The 26,737-nt window shown below is 40.6% G+C and overlaps 1 protein-coding gene across 4 annotated transcripts in view; it reads left to right on the top strand.

The window, feature by feature from the left end:
- Nucleotides 1–13,065: 13,065 nt before the first annotated feature.
- CALCR (calcitonin receptor) overlaps nt 13,066–26,737 on the top strand; it is a 177,938-nt gene continuing 164,266 nt past the window's right edge. For all 4 annotated transcript variants that reach the window (XM_066991728.1, XM_048077527.2, XM_048077526.2 and 1 more), the window contains exon 1: nt 13,066–13,971. The gene's annotated coding sequence lies outside the window, so the exon portion shown is untranslated. The remainder of the gene's footprint in view (nt 13,972–26,737) is intronic.

The raw sequence follows: 26,737 nt of genomic DNA, 5'->3' as shown, positions 1-26,737 counted from the left end.
TAAAGTACAATGACAAAGATTTTCTGGGGACATCATATATAAAAATGAAAGGTGATGTACTTTCAGTCTATGAATGCCAAATTAGAAAAAAATAAATTAAAAAAAAAAATTTAAACCTTACCAAAATCTGCAAAATATATGCAGTAAATAGAATCAGTAAAAGGCTTTTAGGTTCCTGGACTGCTCCAGGATCCCCTATTGCATGTCCAGACTAGGAACCTCAGAGTGGTGAGCTAAAGCAGGCAAGAAGATAAACAAGGAGCTGCTGTATTCTGCCTCTTCAGTATGAAGCTGCCTTTAACTGTCTGGTGAGGAAACAGAGAAGACAAGGATGATTTTTAAATCACTGCCTGTCAGGAATCTTTTTAAGCGTTACAGGGAAATGCACCCATGTAGTCAGCTTCCACAGTCCCAGGCCTTCTGCTGAAAGGAGAGGTGCCACCTTTACTTCCAAGAGCATGAAAATTTTTGGAGGAAGAAGCAGCTCCATGAAGTCAGGTTTCTAGATTAGCTCTGTACATCTTCCTGACTTTAAAATGTATATTTGGCATCACTTTTATTCTCCACTCAAAAATCATTAAATCAGGAAGCAACCTAATTCCTAGAGCACCAGGCAGTGGATGAGAAAATACACATTGTCGTCAGCGCTGTAAGGAGTAAGTGGTGCTTTTAAATATAGCAGTTATTTCTCTAATTTCCAAGCAATAATGAATACAGTAAACAGAACCTAGAAAGAACTGGATTTTTCAAGCAATTTGGTTTTTAAAGCATTTGATGCATTCAACATTCAGCTACAGCCTGCTGTAATTGCAGACGGCACTGCAGTTAATGCTCAGACTTTCTTCTATTCAGATCTCAGATGTTTCATGAAAACATGGAACAGACCATTAGTAGCCAATATGTACAATGCTGTTTAAGTAGATTGCTAAGCATTATCTAGAAATTCCCTGAGAGCAGCAAGGAGAATATATCATTCTCCAGAGGCAGCAAAGACATCTTTAGTAGCACCTTTAAGTGCTGCAGAAATTTGGTGGTGTGGAGTGAAATAAATTGGTCTTATAAACAGAAAATAGATGTTCTCCCAAAGCTGACAATAAATGAGGTAAAGCTCTTTTTAGGGAAAGGAAAAAAAGGAGATAAATAGTTGCAAGAAGTGAATTTATTTGTAAAAAGCACATCCTGCAGTCAACAGTTCAAGTTGTGTGGAGAATTATAGACATTTCTAAACTCTGAAATACATGAACATATGCAATAATGTTATAATATTTGACTCCGTTTTGCATTATTAATACTTGACATCTTATGTCCTGTTTAATCTGCCTCACCCAGAACATTAATATTTGCGCTACTTGAAGAGAAAAATTTTCCTACTTGTTCTGCTCAAGTCTTGTGACCTAGAAAACGTGGCGAGTCTCAGATATAGGTGAAAGCCATCCTCTTTTTTTTTTTTTTTTTTTTTTAATCAAGACACTAAATCAGAAACAACATTATCTGGAGCTGTGTAAGAAAATAACTAAGCAACATGGGAGGCAGACTCTCATCTCAATTTCAGCATCATTCTGGCCTTCAGTATTAGAAGATAAAGGGTGAGGAAGTGGTACAAAAAGGGACAGCAGAGAAAGGTTACATGTATGTTCAGTTTGGTTAGCACGTAGGCAGTGAAAAAAGGTAGAATGAACTTGCTTGAGATTATATCTTTAATGAATTTATTGTTAACTTTTTGAAATTCTCACTGTAGCAGGAGAAGGGAGATTCCTTCCAACCCTCCATGGAAGTTTACAATTTATTTGAATTTGATTCTTTTTTTTTCAGAAGGACAAGTATCTCTCTGACATCTGTGCAGAGTGCTTACTAACTTTCAACTCCTGTCTCCAAATCTGAAAGACAGCAAAGAGTGAAACAGTCACAAGAGCTGAACACTACCAAGACAAAATAATCTTCCCAGCTTCAAAGTTTCAACTAAAACTCTGCCACAAATCCCCACAAAACTCAACCTAAGGCACAGCTGAATAGTTATTCATCTAGCAAGGAAAGTTTTAAAACAAATAATTAAGGAATAGCAAAGGAGTTGGGATCTGAAAACATGGCCTGAATACAGAGTGAGCTCTATGTATAAAAACTTTTTAAATGGCATCTAAAACTTTTTAGATGCCATTAATATAAAAAACAAAACTGCACTCTTACTTGTGAGAGAACTACTCCAATAAGCAACTGGACAAACTGGCTTTTAAAAATCGATCAGGTAGCTTTGCCTGCAGGAAGAACATGCTAAAAATGAGGGGAATATTGTTCAGAATTTAACCCTGCTGCTCAGGAAGGAATTCAGAAGTATAACATCTGCCATCAAAGCAGAGAAAGGGAGGAAGAAAGTGAGACTGAACAGAAGGGAAAAATGCTAGAAAGAAGCAAAGAATAACAATATATAGCTAGAGAATTTCCTACCATTAAAATAAAATAAAATAAAATAAAATAAAATAAAATAAAATAAAATAATAAAATAAAATAAAATAAAATAAAATAAAATAAAATAAAATAAAATAAAATAAAATAAAATAAAATAAAATAAAATAAAATAAAATAAAATAAAATAAAATAAAATAAAATAAAATAAAATAAAATAAAATAAAGGAAAAAGAAAAAAGAAAGGAAGAAAGAAACTGCACAAAACCAAAAAAAAAGCCAACACCAAATAGTTTCTTAATTCTGAAGCAGTTCTGACTTACACAGCTTTTATACCAGCGTAGCTGGTGGTAATTTGCACACAAGCACTCAACATGTATGAAGTGCCCTGTCACTGAAGCCAACACCTACAAGAAGGTGTTGAAAGGAGGCTAAGGCAAAAAATTACCATGCAGTCACTCCTCCAAGCTGGTGTCTTAGTGACAGTTTTAGCGCATGCAGAGAATGCCTTTATGCCAGGTGAATTACAGGTCTTTGGAAACGGAGAGAACAATCTTGCTTTTTACATGGTCTAAATGAGTCTCAGAGGAAATCATTGCGTCTACAGTAAGAAGTGAATATTTGGCACAACAGCTACTTCAGATGAACTTCCCTGCATGACAAGCCCAAACAGCTGAGTTCCCGGCATCATCACACATCATCAAATCTCCTAGAAATAATGAGAAAGAGTGTTTTGATTCCATCTCAAAGTTAGGAAGCAACAAAATGTTGACTGATGAATTGGTTTTGTTTCCATGTTTTGAAGTCAGTATTAGACTGGGCACGGGCTTCAGGAGAACTGGGAGAGTAGACTCTCTGTATGACCTTAAATTGAGTTCTGGTGGTAAGTTACAAGGTCTGTCACTGACGCGAACTGTGGTCCTACTATTTTAAGACAAAAAGAAGTATCATTTGATTCAACAAAATGAATTTTCATCCTGCATTACTTCTATATCAAGTCTCGAAAATGCTCATTCATTTTGAAAGATACACTTCTAAAGCAATATTGTCATGGAAATAATATAATGGAAATGTTTGAATAATGTCAAAGGTGTCTGGCTGAGGCACTGGGAACAGTATTTGTATTGTTGGTCCAGACCCCCTCCCCCCTGACAGCTAAACCTGAAATACTTGATATGTTCCAAAAACTCAGAAAGAAAACAAGTCCTAGTGGATTTTCTACTAGGGAACAATAACTACAAAATGACTAAATTCCATCAACCTGGAGTTTGGGAGAACGTGAAGGGAATACGATTTCTCTTCTCCCCAGTCTTCCTTCTCAACATATTATTTTGTCCATTTCTGCATCTACCCTTTGTATTCTTCACAAACTGTGAATTTGGCAACTTCAGTGTTGGTTTGCTAGGACTCTTCTTTCAATAACGCTATACCTAATAAAGCACACGTACACAATTAGTTTGAAGCATTACCAACAAGCTGGTAAGATATGGCCAGTTTTGAATCAAAATCTTCAACCAATTTCATTTGCCACCTCATTGCTAGAGATAGAAAAATCAGTACTCAAAAGTATAGCAAATTTCTGCTCTGCAGTTCTGTATTTCTCAGTTCTTTCCTCTATACAGAAGTGAAGGGACTGCAGAAGTTATGCTCTTGTCCTGTTCTCTGTAAGGCACCCAAATGTACTTTTAGGCATCTAAATAAGTGTTGTGTTTTTCAGAGGTTATCTAGCACTGATCCACAAAGATTTCACTGTCATCTTCCACTAAGTCATCCCAGCTGGACATTTTTCATTTTGCTCCATTAGACTGATAGCTATATCCTGCTGGGGCACTTTCACCCTCTTTACAATGGCTGGTGAATCAAAAGATAATCTCCTGCCCTGAATGTTGTGAACACAGTAAAAAAAAACAAAATCCTTCCCAACAGAACATGGATGTGGTCGCACTATACAAACTTCCAATATTTGTGTCTTATATCATTTGAACTAAACACATTCTTGTGGTATGAAAATTCATCTTGATACAATGGCATTCCTCTGGGCACAAAGATCTCTAACAGTTTCATAATAACTACTGAAAAACAAAAGGTAAATTGAATAAATTGTGTAGCCCTCTCTCCTGTAGTTGTCTCTCCTAACCATTTCCTCATTCTAAATCTCACCCTCCAAGGAGATCAAAACCTGAGGCAAAAACAGCTAAAAGGGCAGAGTCCAGCACCTTACAGGAAAAAGCTTCCTTTAATCAGTGAGCAGCTGAAAGTATATCTCAGGAATGACTTAGGGGTAGTACTGTACAGTAGAAAGAACTTAAAACAGAAAGTTCAGCCCACTGAAAGTCATGCACATACTGTTACTAAATGATATACAAGGTACTGCTGATGTGTGATTAAAGTTATTTTGGGAAGAGGGGAATTATATTCTGTCTGACTTTCCTTGGAAAGGATTAGAAGCACCTTTGCATTCATTTGCTAGATCTTTAACAAGAATTGGGTCATCTGAAACACATTTCATACCACACACCATCTGATACTCTTGCAGAACTCTGTAAATAGCAACACTGTTGGAAAGAATGAAGATCACAGATGCTTCAGTTTTCATTATAGTTTAATAAATATGGAAATAATATTAGTGTTAAACACTTTATTTGGCTATTAAAAGTTCCTGTTCATCAGTTTCCAATTCAGCTTCTGAAGGCCAGATCCTGTAGAGACATGCAGTTAGCCCAATTCCATGCCTCAACAAGATTCATTAATGGTCACCCAATGCTGAAAGCTGGAGGAGTAAATTACTGGGAAAATAATCTCTGAGCTTTTGGTCAGATACAAGCAAATCAAATTAAGTGAGGTTACATTCAGATAGATGATGTTAACCTGCACAAAGGATCAGGGTTTGTATTGGATTGATACACTTTCAAACAGGTCCTATCTCATCCCCTCATCCCAAATGCTGTCCTTGGAATTCACCCTCTTTAGAAAGAGCGTATGAAAACTGTAACTGTTGAATTTGTACTCTATCCTCAAACTAGGACCAGAAATTTTAGGCACCTCTCTCACACATTTTCTCATGTGATTTGCAGCCTTCCTTGAATATGCTGCCATCACTGATCACATTTATTTTGTGTTCACAGTTCAGCTGGTAAGATTTAACTGAACGACAAATAGCAAATTATGGATCGATAATATTGCTCCAAAGAACAAAGATGCAGTGGTCTACATGTGTGTGCCTGAGTGGTGCAGAGAGAGGTGAGAGCCCCTGGTACACTCGCTATCTGAATTTGAATGATTTTCACACTCCTTTATAAAACTGCAAGTTAAGTGATGGAAATCAAGCTACGATGAATTTGAAAAAATGAACCTTGCTAGACCCCTATGAGGTGAAGCACAACTCAGAACATAACAGTACTGAAAACGAGGCCATATTTTTATTTTTAGTACATGGCTGCAAAAAAGTAACAGTTTAAAACAGATTTCAGTTTTTAAAGTGTATTAAAAACACATCCCACAGGAAGTTATGGCAGAAGATTTATTTTCCAATTGCAATTTATTGGCTGAGACATCTGTAATTTATGTAAAAAATTCATTTTTTTCACTTACTGGTCTCTGAGAAAAAAAAAAAAAAAGAATCATTTTGCCAATTTCTTCTAGAGCCAAGGTCCAGAACTCAAACAGAGAAGATATTGTGGGCCAAGATTGAAATGCATTGGCAAACCTCTGAATGAAAACTTCCAATACTCTTGCTTAGTATACAGCAATAGCTAAAATGATTGTTTTGGACCTACAAGGGTGACAACTCCTGCATCTCCTCCCTTTCCAACTTCCTGCATCTCCGCCCTCTCCAACACTTTTTTTTTCTTTTTGGAATAACAATGTGTTCAAAATCATGATATAAAGGATTATCCTAGACATGACTAACTGCAAGGACTTTAGGATGATAAGAGGAACTAAGGAGAGAACAGTAGTTTAAAGCCATAGAATATATCGAGAATGGGAATAGAAAAAGTGCCAAAGAAAATAAGTTTTCCTTTAGGAGACCTTGTTGCATTTTAATGTCTAGAGCCAGACACCTCTGTATGTACATCTGTACATCTCTCCGCCTAACTGGCTGAAGAAGCACCAACCTTAAAGTGCTTTTTCAGAATTACGATGCTGATGTAGGAGCTCTGTATATGACTTCACTTATGGATCAGGAGAAAGGGAGATGCAATTAATGCAGACCTCAGAGGCACAGCTAGGACTGCCATACAAAGTGAATCATTAGGTTCAGATGAAGGTGAGAAAGAATTTTACAGTCAGCCATTTTCCTCAAAACTTGGGTTCTGTAATTTGTGGCTCAATCTGAGCATCTGGCCCTCAGTGGCTATGTGTAGTTTCTGTGAACAGTTTGTCTGGTGAGGTTTAAATGGACAACTGTTACTGGAAAGCCAGTGCCAAAGATGGTGCATCAATAACATAGCTGGAATAAGTGTGTACTTGGTCTTGTGTCTATGTATGAAGAGAGGTGAGAAGAGAATAGCACTGAAGATGAGAAGGTGAAAGTGTAAGTTATGTGAACCAACATGATAAGCAGACACCTTGTTTCTAGTGCTTTCCTATTACTTCCTTTTTTCAGGCTAGCATTAGTCCACAACACGTGCAATCCCTTATTTGCCTGGTCATCAGAACCTAAATTTAAGTCAGTTGAGATGCAAATACTCTCATTTACTGCCTTTATGTGCTTTGTATTTACAGATCTGCTTAGAGTTAGGCTCCACATTCCTTACAGCAAGGTTAAATATAAATGTAATTACTGGTCTTCTCATGCTAATCAAACTCTCGAGATTAACATTGGTTATAATTCTGATATTGGATAAAAGGCAGAAATTTAATCCTTATTTCACAGTTTACTTGCAGATGGAAGAATCAAGAAAAAGCAAAGTCTATGAGGCAATACAGAGGTAACTGCTCTTAACCATCTGAACATTTGGCTCTTCAGCTCAGCTGCACTGTCTCTCATTATTGTATAAATATGTTTTTGGAATAGAAATAAAGAGCAGAAGCATGGAAATTATTTGGATTTCCATTGTAAAATGAAGTGCAAACCAAATCTAGAACCAATGCTTTGGAAATGGCTGCATCTGGTCAGTCTGTTGATTAGAGCTAAGTTCACAAACTGAGTAGCCCAGAAGATGTAAACTGTCCACCTGTGTATGGTGCAGTCAGCTCCAATGTAATTTACACTTATGTTCAAACAGCCCTGAATTGTAAAGCTATCTGTAAGTGATGTAACTTTGTTCCTACTTCTCATATTAAAATGCACAGCCAGAGAAACAAGTTACCAATTTGAAATGAATTATACCAATTTCATCTTTATTTAAAAGTTCCGGAAACAAACAAACAAACAAACAAAAAACTAAAAAAACTGAGTATTTCAGTGATACGATCAATAGCATCTGTAAGGGACGGAAACATAAAATAGTTAAAACTGCTGTCTGAAGTTAAGAAAAAATCCAGATTTCTTTTGTAACGTGTCTTTGACATTGAATAATAAACCATAAAGGTAGGTGAAACATCTTCCTGTACTATACAATATTAGGAGAAACCACGTGTAAGGCACCTGCCTTCACATCGCTCAAGTATATACATGCAAATATAGCCCTAAAACTCTGGTGGATATTTTTATTGATCAAAGACAGTAGCATTTCCCGCTAAGGACTATGGTTAATGCCTCCATCTTGCAGCTGTCTCTGTACATGAGTAACTCTATGTCAGCCACTCCTCCCACTGCTGCAAGAGAACTTTCTTGGAGCACACGAGGAGATGCAGTTGTCTGGAGGGGCAGGACTTCACTTTAGACATGTCAAACTGAGTGACAAACTAATGACGATAATGCGAATGATTAAGACTACACTTACTGTCAAGAGCTTGGGTTTAGTCAGGTATGTGCCCATTACAGTTATATTTTCCAGGTGATGTGATTTTTTAAAATACCATGCTGGTCAGACTTAACAGACATAATAAAAATTTCTGTCTATTAATAACAGCAGGCAGCAAAATAAAGATTTGAGGTAAAATTCACCTGTATTCATAGTACCAATATGAGCTTAAGCACTGCTTTACTTTTACTTAAAACGTAAGTAAATAAAGCCTAAATGATACTTATCCCTACAAAGATATGTTTTTTTTTTCTGTATAAAAGTACATAGATGAGTCTTGAGTATTAATAGATAGATCCTGACATTCTCTGCAATTCCAAATAATGAGGTTTCTCATATTAAAAACACATTAGTGAATCAACTAATGTAAAGGTTATGTTGATGGGACCTTGCAAATATGCTTGATTTATGAAATATGCCTGCCAGTGCTTTGCAGAAATATGGCAGGGCTCTTGAAATAGTTTCCAGAGAAGGCTTGTATAATCTTTAATGATTTATATACTTACTGTACATACACTAGGGAAGACATTTCTAGCAGCTGTTGGTGCAGTTTATTCTCCTGAAAAGCTCTTCTTTTTGATGCCTGGCTGAGATTCTCCCCAGGTTCATGTACACCTAGTCACTGGCTTAGGGAAGCCCAGAGCAGCAGCTTCTGAGCAAAGCTGGAGAACACCTGCTGAGTCCGAGGGAATCGGATGCTAAGGCTTTGGAAACCTTCCCATTGCCCATCATCCTGTTTGCTTTCCCTTTCCTTCCCCTGTACAGAGCAAGCAAAGCACACTGTGTTGCGGCCACCAACATTTATAATTACTAAGTACTCTGCTAATGAAAGCACATACAGCTGTCTCTTAAATTAAAAGTCTCCTCTATATAGAAAACTGAATACAGTATAATCGTAACTGAAATTTCTACATTAGGAAGTCTACTCATTTTTTTCCTTGTTGAAATGTGAATACAACTAATGTTCCTGCATTTTTCATTCCCCTCTTCTTTTTTTTTTAATCCTGTTTCCTAATTATTGATTGAAGAAATTATATAATAATAATAATAATAATATCTTTCTCTGTTAGAGGCACATGGCTCTTTTTTTCCTTATTCCAAAATATTTTGGAGATCCTCTAAGAATGTCCTGAGATCTGAACTGAATAATCAATACTTGGATAAATTAAGTAACAAATATTAAAACTAGAAATTTAAGCAAGGTGAGTGCAATTACCCATGTTCTATTGTATGTTAAGAAACTAATTGAAATAAACTTATTGTGATAGAAGAAAATTTGAGATGTTTGATGTTGAATAAACATGTACGTCTTGCTTTTCAGATTTTTAAAAAGAAAGCTAACAAAGTTAGACTTAATCCACTAATTTTAAAAAGGGCTGTCTTCAAACAAACAAACAAACCAATAACACTTCCTGGATGACTTGAGGGCTTCTGGGATTAGCAATAAAACTCACAGAAAATTCCCATCACTGAGCTGTTTGTGACCCAGATAAGGTGTCCTCCTGACACTTCACCAAGTCGTTTCCCAATCACACCATTTCTTCTCTCAGAATATTTCTAAAAATCATTTTTTGTGTCCATACCATTGTAGGAATTGTCCACATGTGTTCTTGTTCATTTCACACATCTCTTCTGGTCTTTTTAACATGAATTAACTCTATCACATATCCAATAAATAAATAAATAAATAAATAAAGCCATTCCTGCATTCCTGAAGTCTTCTTTCTCCATAATTATTAACTTATTTGGGAGAATTAGAGCTTCACATTGGAGGAGGTTTCAAAGAGACTAGAAATAAGTGTCTATACTGTAGTATAATCAGAATTAATGCTTACACAAGGACGGTGGTTCTTACGTTTCATGAGAATACACCTGGGTCAAAATGACAGTGTCAGGCACTATAAGTATTTTGTCCTGTGGGAAGTTGCTTCACCTACTACAGAATTTCAAATGCAGATTAGTGATGATTAGTATTGTCTATATTTGCTGAGAGAAGGAAAATAGGGGGAAATGTATTTTAAAGATGTCTTGCATTATGTGGCAGTACATTTCATGCCATGCTCACCCCGTAGAACTCAGACTCAAAGTGGTGCAGTGCATCCGAGCCTGATTCCTGAATAACTTGCACCTTGTGCCTCAGCTGGAACATCTCTGTTCTGCTCCTCTGGTTTTACACACCCACATTCACCAACTGTACATACATATCTTCCTATAACAACTTGCCTAACTTACATTTGCCTTTTATGGCATGGCACCCCTAATAATGTTCCCCTAATAACCCTAGTCTAAGTCATTCCTATGCCTTCCGGCCACTTGAGCATTTCTATACTTCTCTTGGTATCACCTTTCATGTTTGGAGCAGACCTCTTCAACTGGCAGTAGCTCCAGAAAGCTGTTTATTTGTCGTTCTTCAAATCCCTAATTCTGAATTGACCTCTTTTTTTTTTTTTTTTTTCCCTGAAAATTAGAAAGTATCTGGTCGGGGTTGCACAGCCTGAATGGCAGCTATACTGACTCCATGAATTTCATGCTCACAGAGCTGACATTTATAGGCAGGCACGGTTAGGAAGCCTGCACTGCTGCTGATAGTGCTGTAACTATTCTCAGAGTTTTCAATCAAGTCATTTCTAGGAGTGCAGAGTCGTAATTACACGATCATATGCAGAAGACTTAATATTCTCAAGAAGGCTTAACGGGCTGATCTAACTTGTGCTGAAGCTAATGGCAAATTCCTATTCTCTTCTTTCCAAACTAGATTAGGCCAAATTTACTAACGCTTTTGTTTAAATGTAGTCTTTCACTCTTTCCATTTTGTCATCCAAATTAAGTGTGTAGTGCTTACTGAAATGCATTGTTTATTATCTACTTATCAAAGGGTACAGCATGCCTACATGGTCATCTAGAGACAGCTCAGTGCTCACTTTTCCTATGCTTCAAACAAACCAGGTGTGAAGACACTGTGCTCCAGGCAGTCCCTATGGGGTGTGCCATGCCACTTAGGAAAGATACACAAACCGTGAGGAGAAAATGTTCATCTCCAAATAGTTTGCAATGCAGGCAGCCACAAAAGCTTGTGGGAATGTCTCTGTACAACTTGTGAAAAGCTTATAAATCCAGCTGGGAACTTGAATTTTCATTTCAAATTCAGCACCTGAGAAACAAAATTAGGACGGTGTATATTTCACAAGTGGCATCCTTACTTGTAGTACAATTAACTGTAGACAAAATATATTAAAAAAAAAAAGGTGCTGCAAACAGATGTAACAATATTCACCTTCTCTGAGCTGAAATACAGAAATGCACAACTTCCCAGACTACATGGAAAAATATATATATTTTTGATAACAGAATGAAATTACCGAAGTCTTAGAACCAAGTTTTGACTTTCATAACTGTTCCTGTATGAAGAAACTCCATCACCTCACAACATCAAACAGTAGCTCAGCCACCTCTTTTATACCTAAGCCAGTGTTGTAATGACTCCTGAGCACAAACAGAAATAAAAACATCAAGGCACCATTAATAGTAATTTTCCAGTGGTTATTTATGGGCCTGATCAGCACTGCACATGCATGCCAAATAGTAACTATTCATGCCTGCAGTCCCATGGGCACAATGGAATTGCTTAGAGCAGAACAAGAAGTGTTGCTTCTGTGTGCAAGGTAATGGTTAACAAAATGGGAGTTTGTCTAAAAAAAACCCCAACCCTAAAACAAAACAAAAAAAACCCAACACCTTAGAGAAGCTATTTCCAGATTATGGGATGACAGATTTATACTTCAGCAGATGAACACTGCTCAGTAAGAAAACAGAGCAACATAAAATCTGTTTTGAAATAAGTATAAAAACAGTCGCTGAGAATGTGACTTTTCCAATCATAGAACAAACGCTATTAGCCAGACAACACATAAAAAACTGAAACAGAGGGACTATGGCAGAAACCGCTGGAAAAGAGCCCATCACCTGCCTTCATGTTCAGCTGCTTTCCGTATCTTTTAAAGCAATCTGCACCTAATTGGTGACCCACCCTCTCAGCCTCCTCTAAAAACTTGGGAAAAGAAAATATTCCAAGCTATCATATATACATATATAAAAGCTACTTTTCCTCATTGAATTTGTTGTTAGTGAAAGGAAGAAGGATTCTCCTCCTCTGGCTGCTGGTTTTGCTTCTCAGCTCTTCTTCCACCTCCTGCACTGGAACCGTCCCGCCTGAGCTCCCCTAAGGGCACCTGGGGTGTGAGAGGGACGTGGCCGCTGCTGGCGAACAGTGGTGCTGTTTGGGGGATCTAGACCTGATGGAGCTAATGAAAATCTCCCCTAGCTTCATTGTCCCTGCCAGAGAAAGCTGTGAACAGTGAAGTAATCATGGCATTATGAGAGCTCATAAAAGCAGCTCTCACTGACTCTCCTTGCTGTCTTCACAAGGGAAAGGGTGAACCCCCCAGTGAAAGTTTAAACCTGAAAGGGATGACGATTTAGATCAGTATTCCTTGAGCATCCCATCTTTTATTAGTTTTCCCTGTCCCTCACCCGGGAACATACCCCGAGGAGGACAGATTTCCTTGATGGCAGCATCCAGAGCTACCCTTTAAAAGAACTTCTGAGAGCACTTCAATCGGAGCTAACTTTCCATGCAGCAGAAAGCTAGGCGACGACTTCAGGGCCGGTATCAAAGTCCCTTTCCTTCGGGAAAGCCTTCCAGCCGGGCGGTGGCACCTTCTCAGCCGGTTCGGTTTGCCTCCTGACTCCACCTGCCGGGAGGACGCCCTGCTACCTGCTGCCGGGGCTCGGCGGTGACCCCACAGCCACCCTCGCCCCCCATCACCGTGACTCCGGGATGTTTGAGCACCGGGGAGCTCGGGGCAGGTACAGCGGGGGACTCCTGCCCTGCCCTGCCCTCACACGATGCTCTCTCGCCAAGCGGGCTGGGGTGGGTTTGGTGGTTTTATATTTTTGGCTCGCTTTCCTCCGGAGCAGCGTGGGGAGGCTGCGGGCGGCCGGGCAAGGGTCTTTTCCCCGACCTCTCCTTTGGTTTAAAAGGCTTACATAACTTTTGGAGCCGAAACGAGCATTTAGATGACTTTGCCGGCCGGTGAACGCCGCGTCCCCCCGGCTCAGGGGACGAGAGGCAGACACCCCCCCCGCCTCAGACCCCAGCCCTCAGCCTGAGGGGCGCGGGGCTCCCTCAGGGCGGGCACACAACGCTTGGGGGTAGGGGAGAAGCCGCAGGGCTCCGGGCCGCCCCCACCTCCCCCCCGGGGCCCGGCCGCCATCTCACGCCCCCCTCCGCCTCTGCCCCGGCCTCGCCTCAGCGCCCCCGCCGGGGGGAGGTGGCGCGGGGGAGGCGCTGCCGCCGCCGCCACCGGGCGCTCTCCGGCCGCCCCGCTCCGCTCCGCCGCCGAGCCCCGGGGAAGGGGTGGGAGCGGTGCGAGGGGGTGTGGGCACGGCGCGGGCGAGAGGAGGCAGATGCTTGCCGAGGGACGGCCCCTCCGGAGGGGCTCGGCCCTGGGCAGCGCCTCCCGGGCGGCGGCTGGAGCGCTGCGGGGTGTCGGGGAGCCGGACGGCGCCATGCGCCCCTCCGAGGAGTGAGGGACCGAGGTGACCGGAGAAGGGACCGAGGTGACCGGAGGAGAAGGACCGAGGTGACGGGAGCGCTGCCACCGTAAGTCCCGGCAACTTCGCCGCGGGGAAGACCGGCAGCGGGGCGGGAGAGGGGATGGGGAGCCGAGCCCGGGCGGCGTGCGGCTGGGAGAAGGGAAAAATAAAAGGAAGAAAATAATAATTAAAAAAAAAAAAAAAAAGACGGGGTGTTGGAGGAGGTCGGAGCGGTGGTTGCCGGCAGGGAGCGGCGCTGCTGGGGCTCGGGGCAGCGGAGCGGCCCCGGGGGTCGGGGTCTGCCCCCGGTCTGCCGCCGGGGCTGCCGCTGTCACCGGGCGCTAGCGGTGTGCCAGCGGCGTTCGTCGGGCTGAGGGCTGCCGCTGGTGGCGGTGGATTGATGGATGAGGCTATTAGTTCGTGTCCAAGGACAATATAAACGCCGGCCAGGTTTGTCTGTAAATTGCTTGTATTGATTTCATTCTTGCGGGCTTTTTGACGAGGTGAAGGTGGTCGACGATTTGTAAAGGAAAGCGAAAAACTTCTGGTTTATTCTAGTTGCGGAATGTTATTTGTAGCTGAAATGATGAACGGAAGAAAAAATCATTCATAAAAAGAGCAAATAGATGTGTACCCTCAGATCTCTTAAAGGCAGCGTTGTCAGTATCTATCAGATGCCTCCCTGCCACGCTTCTGTGTACATTGGCTGCCACTGAACTTAGGGGTAATACAGTATTCCTCGCAGGACGGTGTGCTTCCCCGCTGGAACAGAGTTACGTAGTCTGACTAAAGGACTTTAGAATGAATTGAGGAAGTCATCGCATTAATACCCGTGTTGTCATTCCGTAGGCACTGAATCAAGTAAAGCTCTTCCTCCTGCTTCTCTCCCCCTGGGTGCCGGTAGGATGGTGTTCGGGTGCAGAACCCTCCTGTCTGGCCGCCCCAGGGCTGCCCAGGGTGACATCCTTTGTTACCAGCAACCCAAACTGCAGGTGGTGTCAGGCCAAAGGGGGATTCAAAGTCGCTGCTCAGAATCCTAAGCATAACTGTGAACTAGGCAAATTAATGCTAGTATTTCCTTTGAAAAAAATCAGACATTTGACAGACTTTACAAGTCGGTAACCTTTGCTAAGTTACCTCTGTGGTGCTTACTGTAGTTGTCATACAGTGGCAGACATAAAATTATTCTGGAAGTGCTAAAACGTTGTGTTTCAGTACCTACCTGAAAGTGTTAAAGTGTGCTAAGTTTGTAAATCTTGAGTAAACTGTGGCCCTGTTAAGACCAATGGCAAAATCCCAGTTAAAAAGAGTGGGTTTCACCATAGGTCTTGATTTTCATTTATAGTGAGCACCAGCCAACTTGGTTAGAAATTCAAGTGGCAGTGTTTAAATTTGGATGGTGATAGTACTTCTAGCTCTCTGTAGCAGTGCTTTAAAATCCTGAGTGATAGCCACACCAGGTCTTAATAATTTTTAAAATAATATATATATAATAAAATATATATAAAATATAATAAACTGTTCTGTGTTTTCAAGAGGAACAGTCAGTTCACACTTGTCTTATAGTCAGATTTTCATGAACAGTTTCATCAGAAAGGATCATAAGCAAGTTAGATTGCAGTTTGCATATATACCGCATTTCAGCAGAGGTATTCATGCAGTATATGTTGCTTATGGCAAAGACATTCACAAATAAACTGCTGAATAATTGACTTACTACAGAAACATCAAACAATAAAGTTATATGTTAGGGTTTTGTTCTCTACAGCTCACAAGCTTGAAGGGGAGATGAAGAAACAGAAGCATCTTTTCTAAAAACCTTGTTGAAATATTACTGCATAATCCTGTAAGAAGCTAAACGGGCACTTGCGTATATGCAAGTCCTGTCATATAACACTGGCACGACCAAAATAACTGCCAATAATTTCCATTAATCTTGTATAAGCAAAAATGGAAGAAGAAAAAGCATACAATAGCTTAGAGTTCCTGAAAAGTCTATACAGAAGAAGGGCTGTTCTGTAGTTATTTTAAAAATGATGCATACAGATACAGTTTTTGGAAAAAATGAGTAACTAATTGAGCTACGCTTGCCTGGAAGTTGTTATAGCAAGTACCATGAGTTTCAGTTCTGCAAATGCCCACCAGTTCTATATGTAAGTAAGCTGGTAAGCTCATTTTTGTCTTATTTCTGATAATTGGTGTTCAGGTCCTAGCTATTGCCACTGAAGTCAATGTTGAAGCTTGTGTTAATGCTAGCATAGGTCACACATGGGCCTTCTGGGGTGATCCTGTTATGTGCCGAGTACTTTCAATTCCCATTGCTTGTGTCAGAGTGGCATCTAGGCAGGTCGCTGCCCAGAACTACAAGCACAGAGTAAAATTCACTCCCTTGAAAAATTTGCACGGTAAACAGTAGAGACTGAGGCATCTTGCCGAAGGCCATGCAGTAGGCCAGCGGATGACCTATGTCTGAGCATGAGTGCTTGGTACTTAACAAGGGTACACTGAGCTCTTTTTAACAGGATTGAGCGTTAATTGATCCTTACATAAAGGTACCCAAAAGTGGATGACCAGTGCCTTAAGGTCCTATGTTATTTCCCTCTGATCTTGTTTACTTCAGTATTAACCTCAATGTTTACTAGCAATAGCCTGCCAAAGAACAGCACATAATTACATATTGTTTGTTCTGTGCTGTTTTTTGGTCATATACACCCACTTTCCATTTGACTTTACTTTTAGTCACTTCCCGACTTAGGAGGGAGTGGGTCTGGCTGCTGGTAGCCTCTGTATGCAAGCACCATCCCAGGCGTGACTCGTGCCCCAACAGCCCAGTCTCGAGAGGCAAAGCACTGGTGGCAAAGCACTGGGTGGCTGATGTGGCTGTGTCATTGCGCTGCTTCAGGTGGGATCTCGGCATGGTGCCATGCTGTAGATGTGGAGTTTTGTATGGGAAACGCTTGCTGCAATACAGGTGCTGTAAGGAGTAGTTCTGGTGCAGAGAAAGCCTCGATGTAAATTTCCATAAGGGGTAGTTCTCATTCTTCTGAAGTAGGTGAAGCAGCTGTGAAAGACCACATGGCTAAATAGCACTGTTAATTAAAAAAAAAAAATGCTTGAAGGTCAATAGCACGTGTTTTGTGCTGAAGCTTTTTGTTAATGTTTTTTAACAGTTATGGCTACAGGAATGCCTTTTGATGGTGGGATTTGGCAGGTGGAAAGAATGGAGAGCCTGTGTACAAGACAATGTTTGCAACTGTCCTTCGTGTTGGATAAAATTTGAGCTGGATTTACCTATGAGCTGGAAAGACACGCTGGATTGCTCACATGTAGCACTAGCTGATACAATATGCCGATAGCAGTGAGATTGGCCATATCTCAGTTCATCAGCAGCACTGGGCTTGGTGTTCATCCAGCAGTTACACCTAGGAAATCCATGCCTTATGCCAAAGGCTGTATTTATGGTCGTGTTTCAGCTGGACACCTTTCCAATTACAGCAATATCCATGGATGAGGGACAAGTCTTACTTCAGTTGATCTGCTGAGCAAACTGATGCCATGCTGCTGCCTCACCAGTGAGCCCATGAGCCATTCAGTTGGCTCCCTGCATTGGAGGTGATTCTTGGTCAAGGATATGGGTCCCCAGGGTGGGGAGGACTTGGGGTTACTGATTCCCCTCTGGTAGAGAGCTCCATTGGTCTGCCTGTGCTGACTTGTATGGGTATACACAGAGACTTACCATTAAATCAAGGAAGAACAAGAAGTTTTGGTATTCAGCCACAAGGCAAAAGTGGAGTGATTTGACATAGGTGATAGGAAATAGCGCTGTAGATATAAAACAGCTGAGAGCAATGCAGCCTTGGATTTTTTTTGTGGTTCCCCAAATGTCTTCTGGCTTAGCATCATGTTCTAGAGAGGCAAACTAACAATGGCTTTTAGCAAATTGCAGACTGAAGTGATGTAGTCCTGAAAGGCAGTTTCCTGAGAGGTGGATCAGCTTAAGCTGTGCACCACAGACCTGAGGAATCTACAGGGAGGAGCTCTCTTGGGTCAAGGAAATGGAGTGATGGTGCAGTACTGGTGTTCTTACCTCTACTTGCAGTACAAAAACAAACAACAACAACAAAAAAAACCCCTGAAAAATAAAATTCATGCAAATGCGTCTTATCCACTGTACCTTGAAATGATTGTAGTGCACCTGTTTTATCACAGTAGTCCTGTGTCATTCAGTAAAGGTAGTAGTGAATGGCATCTACTTTAGAATAAGCTTTTGGACCTTGGCTTTTCCATCATTTATTTCAGTTATGCTGGATAAAAGACTCGGCACAGATGTGGCAGAATTGACTGCTTATACTACGCTTCTGGTAGTCTTTTGAGAAATATACCTGTATTTCAGTTTCACGTGTCACAGTTTCGTGTAACACTGTTTAGCAAATAATTTTCTGCTTGGTCATATTCAACAACTTATAAAGGAACTGTGTCACTCTGTCCAAGGCTTTTGATGAATGTTACTTACTGTTACTAAAAGTTAGATGAATAATACATTTGATAAATTTTGCAGCATTTTTGAATCCATTGTTTAACTATATTTTATTTATAGTAGCTCTAGCAGCATGTACTTTAAAGGGGTATAAAGATACGACGTATGCTTGTTGGTGGCTTTGACACGCTAACTTTAGTTTGTGATGTCTTTATTAGCTTGGACAAAAGCACAGGTTAGAAAATTGCTGATATTTAAAAATGTGTGTTTGAAATGCCTTTTTCTTCCTGGATTGCTACTAAGTGCTGAACTACCCCTCTGCAATTGGAAAAGCAGATTTTTATTCTGTTGTTTTGTCCTAGAAATTGGACACTTCTGTAGGCAATGCCAAGTGAGTTCACAGACATATTTGGAGGTTGCTCGAGACAAGATGAATTGTGTCTTGTCTTCAGAGGTGTCGTCTCACAACTAAGTTGACAATAAAAAAGCCTTCTCTTTTAAATAATCTGAAGTGCTTCTGAAAGTGCAGCGTTGCTATTAGAAAGGTGTCAGTGCTCCCCGGTTAAGATTGTGCTGAGATCTACTTGTAAAAGAAAAAGAAACTGAACTTCTATTCTACTTTTTTTATTAGTGACTGGATTGAGACTCCCCATTTGGCACAGTATTCTTCAAAGGTCAACTGAATTTTCAGTACGTGTGTTTTTATGGAGAAATATTTACTTAGTTTTCAGTGCTCACATAACAAAAATTGCTGTAATCTGTGGCGCTGCTTAAGGCTTGATGGAAGAATGAGAAAGGTAATCAAAGACTGAATAAATTCGTAGGGTGAATTAGCCACCTCTGTTTCTCCCAGGCATGCTCCAGAGTGAGACAGCTCCTGTGACTGTAGCATTTCAGCTCTGGTGTGTGCAGATGGGTGACTCCATTTCTGGTAGTTTTGATTTCTCTCCAGCCGGTATCGGTAACGGGTGTTAACTGCTTAGACAAATCGCCCATAACTCTGCAGTTGTATTCTGTTGCTATTGTTTGTATCAGGATCCTCCCTGCAGGATGTGTGTACCGCAGCAGTTTCACGTAGCAAAGTGAGCTGTCTTGATTTAAGTGATCTGTGAAGAAGAAATGTGACCCCCAAAAGTGATGTTTCCATTTAACTTTACCTCTCTTATGAAGCAGTAGTAAATAGGTGATGTTCTACATAAGCTATATGCTTTTGTGCAGAGCTATCACCGTGTGACTTGTACCAGCTTGCTTTCTTGATCTTTTTCTTCATTCATGTGTCTGTTGGCTTCCTTATGTGTGGCTGAGTAAGTGCTTCTTCCCTGGGCTCTTCTCATACATTGTTCTCCCTTTTCATCATTGAAACATGATGGGGTAATTTGCTGTATATCAGCTAGCAAGCAGATGGTAGGCATCTTTGGACGACTGAATGCAGTTCCTCACAGAGGAGGAACAAATGATGTCCCTAAAGTTACAGCTCTTTATGTGTTAAGGGCTGTCATCTCTCATCCATTGGAGCATGGTGAACAAAGGATGCTCGATGCTCTTCAGGTTGTCATGACAGTCCTTCTTCAAACTATATACAAGGCCCGAAACACCCTGCGAGCGTGCATATTTCTGACTCTTAAACAAGATGTATGCAATCTCGTCCAACCATAAATATTCAAGGGCAGGGGAGAGGATGCTTTGACCTTCACAGCTTTGCCCAATTGCTTAGAGAAACTTTTTCTTTACTTTGGTAGTGAGAAAGGTATCCATGACGGCTGACTTTCGTCATGCACCTAAAACCTGGATCTCTGCAGGTAATAACACCTGGTGACACTACCCAGTCCAGCTCCTAATGAAATCCTCATTTTCTTTTGTCTTCAAGTCTGGACTCTCCAAACAATATGAAGGTATGAGTGAACGAGAAAGTTCTCTGCTGTTATCCTCAGCTGTGCTGCAGGCGTTTAAACACTGAACACTGGATGGTATGGGATGCAGAAAGAAGCAAGTGAAGTAGATTAGACAGAAAAAAAAATAGAGAGGTGAAATAGTGAAAAATATAATTAGATAACAGAAAATGTAGAGCAGGAAGTGTTCTGCAGAAAAGGGAAAACATTCAAGAAAGTGATGCTTTGAATGGTATATGCACCTGTGCATTTAGTGGTAGAGATGACTTTCTGGAAAGTTACATTACAAAGTATCTACTAAACTAATAGGAAGCATTGTCTTCTGTTTACTTACATAGTAGCAGGGGAAATTAAATTTGTTTTCCAGTGCTTAATTTTACGTATGCAATGTATTGATAATGACAGATCATTGATGCTGGTTTAGTTGCTTATACAAGCATCAGAGTAAATTATTGAATCTTAAGATTTTATATGGCAACTCTTCCAGGAATTGTATTTCTGGCAAAGGAAAATGGGAAACAGGATTAGTGTGAGGCTGACTCAAAGGGTAGTTTAGTCTCACCAGTTGAGAGTATCTCCAGTTAGTCCTGTGCTTTGCATCGGGCTGTTTAAGAACATTTGTTGAGAGTAACCCATAGACAACTGATCACGCGCTCCTGGCTGTGCTGAGTTGTGATGCTTGCAGTCTAGGAAATCCTTTAAGCCCTGGTCTTGAGAAAGGCTCAATGATGGGGAACAAATGGGTGCAAGCAGATTTCCTTTGGTGTTCTGAGGGCCACTTCCTTTACTACAGGCTGCTCAATGGCTTGACTCATTTGAGCCCTTGAGTTGTTCGTGTTACAATACAATATTTTCCTCTGTTTGAATGATGCCAAGTACATTTTGGGTTGAAGCAGCATCAAGTAATAAATAATAATCATTGTTACCATATGTTCACACAGATAATGCAGCCCCCGTGTTTTCTACTCTGCAGTTTATTTGTTGTTTCTATCATCTGATGGTATTTGATGGTATGTGCTTCCTAAAGACTGGAGTAATCTCGGCACTGAAAAGAAAACATGTATATTTGGGTTTATAAGTATTTAAATTCTTGCTAACTTTTTTGGCAGTCAGATCTGCAGTGTTTTGTTTGCAATGTGTTCACCCAGTGAAATGCCTAATGTAATCAGAAGTCGTCACTGAAAAACCTGTAGGTTGTCACTGCATAACTGTCTTTCACCTTGCTGTGCCTCACATAACTGTATTCTCTTTCACCTAGCATCCGTGATAACTCACTATGAGATCTATATCCAAACTAAAAACCCAAGATGTGCCCGCTTGTCATTTCTGTAGCTGTTTGAGTTATCTGCACAGCGATAGAACTGACACAAATCTTTGCATTTTAGACCAGTGCTGTGGCCTATCCAAGCAGGCAGCTCAGCACCACACGGCCACTTGCTCGCTCTCCCCAGGTGTGATGGGGGTGGGAATCAGGAAGGTAAAAGTGTGAGAACTGATGGGTTGAGATACTGACAATTTTTACCAGGTAAAGTGGAAGCCGTGTGCCCAAGCAAAGCAAAGCAAGGAATCTGTTCACTCCTCCCCACCAGCAGACAGGTGTCAGCCACGCAAGGAGAGTCCTTGGCTCTGGTTGAGCACTGCCAGCAACAACTACGCATCCGTGTGTTAGCAGCATCATTGTCATCCTACGTCCCAAACACAGCATCATACAAGCCTGTATGCAGAAAATTAACTCTGTTCCAGCCAAAACCATGACAACTTGTCCATGGTGAAATATAAAGCATTATTTCCCCTTTATGAAGAAAAGAAGTAGGGTGTAATGGCCTGCGCAGTGTGAGAAATTAGTATGATTAAGCCAGCAGGAGGTATGTATGTACTATGCACAGAAAGGATCCTGTAGAACCCCAGCTGTTAACTAAAGGTAACTTCATACTGTCGCAGAATATTGGGACTGTGTTTTATTAGTATGAACGCCTGTCATTTCTCTACTTAAATAACTGTCAACATGTGGTCATTATCTTATTTATTATAAGGCAGGTCATCAAATATGTTACAGCCATGCCACATGCTACATCAGAGAATACCATTGATAAGAGACTTCCTAAAGTGATGAATTGTGGTATCGCTCTCATATGTAATTCCACATTGAGAAATCAGATGGGTGTAATCATTAAAGGCAGTTAGTTATGCCAATTACTGTAGTGTGGCATTTTATGAAATATATTCAAAACTTTTTTTTTGTTAAAAATGATCTTTTCTTTTTCAATGAAAAAGGAAACTAATGAATTTTATGAAATGCAAATTTTTGCTTCTCACTGTAAAATATTTTTGTGGATGATGGGAATTTCAATGATCTCTCTATAGGTATTTATAGCAAAATACTTTTTTAAATCGAAGGAAACAAATGCACCACAATGTAATAAGCAACTTGCACTTTGGGATGGGCATAGTTTAGATGGACAAAGATGAAACAGCTTGAAAGAGATGCTGGGAGAGAAAACAGTCCTATTTGCAGGGTGTACTTACAAAAAAAGAAAAGTCAGCTGTCTTCGGAGATACCTCTGACCTAGTGTGCACTCCTTGCACTGTGTGACTATAGAAAGGCAGACTCTGGGCAGCACTGCATTTCCTATAGAAGCACAGTCCACCTGGGCAGTCCATATGCACGTGGTCATGCATATCTATGTATGTACATATACACATATGCATATATAATTATCCATATGCAGTGTATAAAATAATTTGTACAGATTCACACTTTTTGTCAGAAGCCTCTGGTTTCATCTACTTAGTGTTTTGTTGAGCTTTCATCTTTTGGGCTAAGAAATTTCACCAATCTGTTGGATTTATGTGGAGAATTTTAGCCAGATAATTATCATAATCTCTGAAAACCTCATCTAGCACAGGACTTGTTGTTTTGCTTTTGTCTACAACTTCTGGGTGCTCCATTTCTCTGAGAAGTTCTTGTGCTGCCATGTGGTGGGAAATGGACTTGCCAGTAGAAGGTTTCTGAGTCAGGATTGATCCTTGTGCCATTTGTCTAAGAACACCCACGCTTGTGCAGCCCAGATCTTCACAGAGCTTTGGTATGCAGTCAGATTTCTGAGGCAGTGTTAAGGCAGTCTACGCTGCCTAATTGAGGGCAGAAAGAACGAGATCAGCGCACAAAAGATGAGCAGAAAGTGGAATGTAGGGAAGTTTGAGGAGTGTGGGGAAAATGGGAATGATTTCAGAGGTGGTAGAAGGATGCTGAAATAGGGATTGGGTGTTAGTACTGAGAGCCAGAGTGGTTTGGGACAGGAAACATTTGAGAAGGACAAGCTTCTTTGACAAGAAGTTAGATGGTGAGGGACAAACTGATACGTGAAAAACACTGACATTCCCAGGAGGTGGCATTTAGGGGCCAGTAAGGATAGGTTCTGGCAGAACACCAGGACAATAGGAAGAAGATGTATTGGAAGAGACAGAATTCCCTCTCCGCCTCCCTTTCTTGCTTCTCTCTTCCCCTCCCCACTAAATATACTAGAGTCACGAAGCCAGGAAAGTGAAATAATTTAGAATGGGACAAACTGAAGGCCAGGGAAAGAAAGAGTCCTTCCATATAGTCTGCCACATGGAGTGGCAGAAACCTTGTAAGGAACAAGGTCTGCTTGGAAATGGTACTAAAAGAATGGAGAATGGAATTAATTGAGAGGAGCAGCTAATGTCTGGGAGAAGACAGGAGTAGAAGAAAAGAAAGTTCATAATGGAACAGATCAAGGTGAGGGAGGCAATACTCGTCACAACGCCCTGGTTGTGCACAACCTTACTGAGTCTTACCAGCCTTATGCTATCAGGAGATATCCGTGAAGATTTCTGGTGATGTTTTATTTTCCTTCTGGACTTTGACATGTACAGGATGTCAACCTGCCACTGCTGCAATTCAACCCTGCTGATATAGATCTTTGCGGTGGGCTTTAGAGTTTTTAGTGCCTTTCATGAAACATTTTCACCATGCATAATTAAAACACTGATGTACTGGTCTTAAGACGATTATATTTATTCCGTATATGTTTCTTATGCCCAGCTTTAGAGGGTTGGGTGCAGACATGGGAGCTATCTGAAAACCTAGCTAATTCGAGCAGTCCTAGTTTATCACATTGAGCGTGTGATCAAAACTCACTGGCTAAGTCCTGCTGTCTTTCTGGGAATAATTTAAACCAAATTCATGAACTGAATCTGGAGAAAAATTTATGTTCCTTTTACAAAGAAAGACAAGAAGTGTACATCTTCTGAATGTCCAGAATGCTTCTTTTAATGCATGGGCTTAGTTGGTGGAACTTTTTTTTTTTCTGAACTTCAGTCAAAGGAGGAGAAAAGTCCTTTGTTTCCCATATTCTTTTGTACAGACAGCTGAGAACATTTATAAGTGTCTATAAGGGCAAACTTACTGAAGCAAATGGAAGAAGTGTGGATGGACAGTTGGAATAATTTGAAATATCCTGTTTCAGAGAGAGGAGATCTGCATTCAGAGAAGAAATTGTAGGAAAGTTGAGGATCTACTGAGTCCTTTGATGTAAGCGAATCAGCCAGCTGGAACAGATTGTTAAAAAGACTGTTTCTGCAGAGGAAAATGAGATGCTGGAAACTTCTAATAGGATGAGGCAAAAAAAGAAAATGTGTGTGTTAATGGAGGACACTCAAATGTCCTATATTATCACTAGAATGGCTAGAGCATAGGAGATCCAGAGCAGGTGAGAGGGCACCTCAGTAATGGTGATTGTTGACCTCCCACATTTTATCATCTACATGCAATCACTCGTATGCAGTCTCAGAGAAACATCAAACACATTTGAAGAGAAACATACTATAGGGGCACAAACCGAGTAGATTGCCAGCAAACATGGGAGTGTTGTGCAAGGAAAAATGAAAAAAAGGGTTTTTGAGAAGATGTATGCAAAGAAAACTGAGGAGAGCAAAGCCTTCAATGCATGCAGCTGAAAAATATCTTCGGGGAAAGCAGTCATCGGCAATGCTCCTGTTTTTCTTGTTTGTTTGTTTGTTTTTTGTTTTTGTTTTTTAAAAAAAAAAAAGGAGGAAAGGAGGCTAATAATGGTGAGACATGCAACCTTTTAAATAAAATCAAAAGAAATAGTCATACAAATTACCATCAATAGTGCGGTACAGTTTTGGGGACTGACAACAGAAAAAAGTTGAACCCATGATACAAAACAAAACTATCAGGATACAAGAATATTCTATGTAGATAAAAGTATATGAATAAGGACCTAGGTATCTCCCAAGTAGATGCTCCTGCAGAATTAATTTTTTGATATGAAGCTTAGCTATTAGTTAAATCTGATTTAAAAACAAACAAACAAACAAAAACAAATAAACAAAAGCCCATCCAAAACATTAAGGGAAGTGAACTGGAAAAAATGTTCCCTGGCAGGCCTGCCTAATACTAAGTATCCATGTGGTTGAAGGCAGAGGAGGTCAACTGCTTGCTGCAGAATCTACCTACAAGGCAGCACCAGAAGTGCGTGCTGCAACCTGATAACTGTTATCTCTACTTTGAGCCTCTTGGTAATAAAGACATTAATTAGAAAAATAAGGAAGACATGGGAAAGGGTGTACTTGATGATGACAATAGAGAAGAAAAATGATAGGGTATTCCATGTATGCATACTTATTAAAGATCTTTAAGGCAGTGAATCAGGAACAAATCAACACAAGAACAATCACGCAACGATACAGGAACAAAACAACCCACTCATGCTAGATGACATCACTTCCAAGCCTTCTCTAACAAGCATATTCATTATGCTAGATGCACGATTTGGTAGTGGAAGGTCAGATAGGACAAGGAGGGCAGCTAATTAATGCCTTCCAACACACCATCCAGAAGGCAGCATTTCAAAAATGCCTGCTGACATATCATCTGCACAAGATACATCGAAGAAGAGAGGCCTCGAAATAGCAGAATATCTTACTCTTTTACCAGAGCAAATGGCACTAAAACTGATGGTGTTAATCACATGATGCTGGGGACATTTCTAAATCACAGTCAGATCCAAATCATTAGTGAGCAGATGGATGAGAATAGTTAAGCACTGGAACAGATTGCCCAGAGAGGCTGTGGAATTTCCATCCTTCAGAGTTTTGAAACTAGCCTGGATATGTCCCTGAATAAGCGGGTCTAACTTTCAAGTTAGGCCTGCTTTGAATAGGGGGGTTACTTGGTTATCTTCAGAGGTCCATTCCAGCCTAATTTTTTCTACAGCTCAGGGAATTACTTTGGTCTGCAAAGGAGGCATCCAAACATATCCAAAAAAAGGGGAAAGGGGAAAGGGCTGAAAGCACTTAGTCACCCCAAAAGAACTGGAACTGGCAGGTTTGCAGGGCTATCTGCTAAATAGAAACGATGGGATCTCTGTACGAACTTGAAGGGGGAACCCAATGAAGAAGGATTCCAATGGAAAAGGAAG

Source organism: Anser cygnoides, chromosome 2 (assembly GCF_040182565.1).
Source record: "Anser cygnoides isolate HZ-2024a breed goose chromosome 2, Taihu_goose_T2T_genome, whole genome shotgun sequence".
NCBI lineage: Eukaryota > Metazoa > Chordata > Aves > Anseriformes > Anatidae > Anser > Anser cygnoides.
The sequence above is the reverse complement of the archived record's forward strand: the minus strand, read 5'-3'. Positions and strand labels throughout refer to the sequence as shown.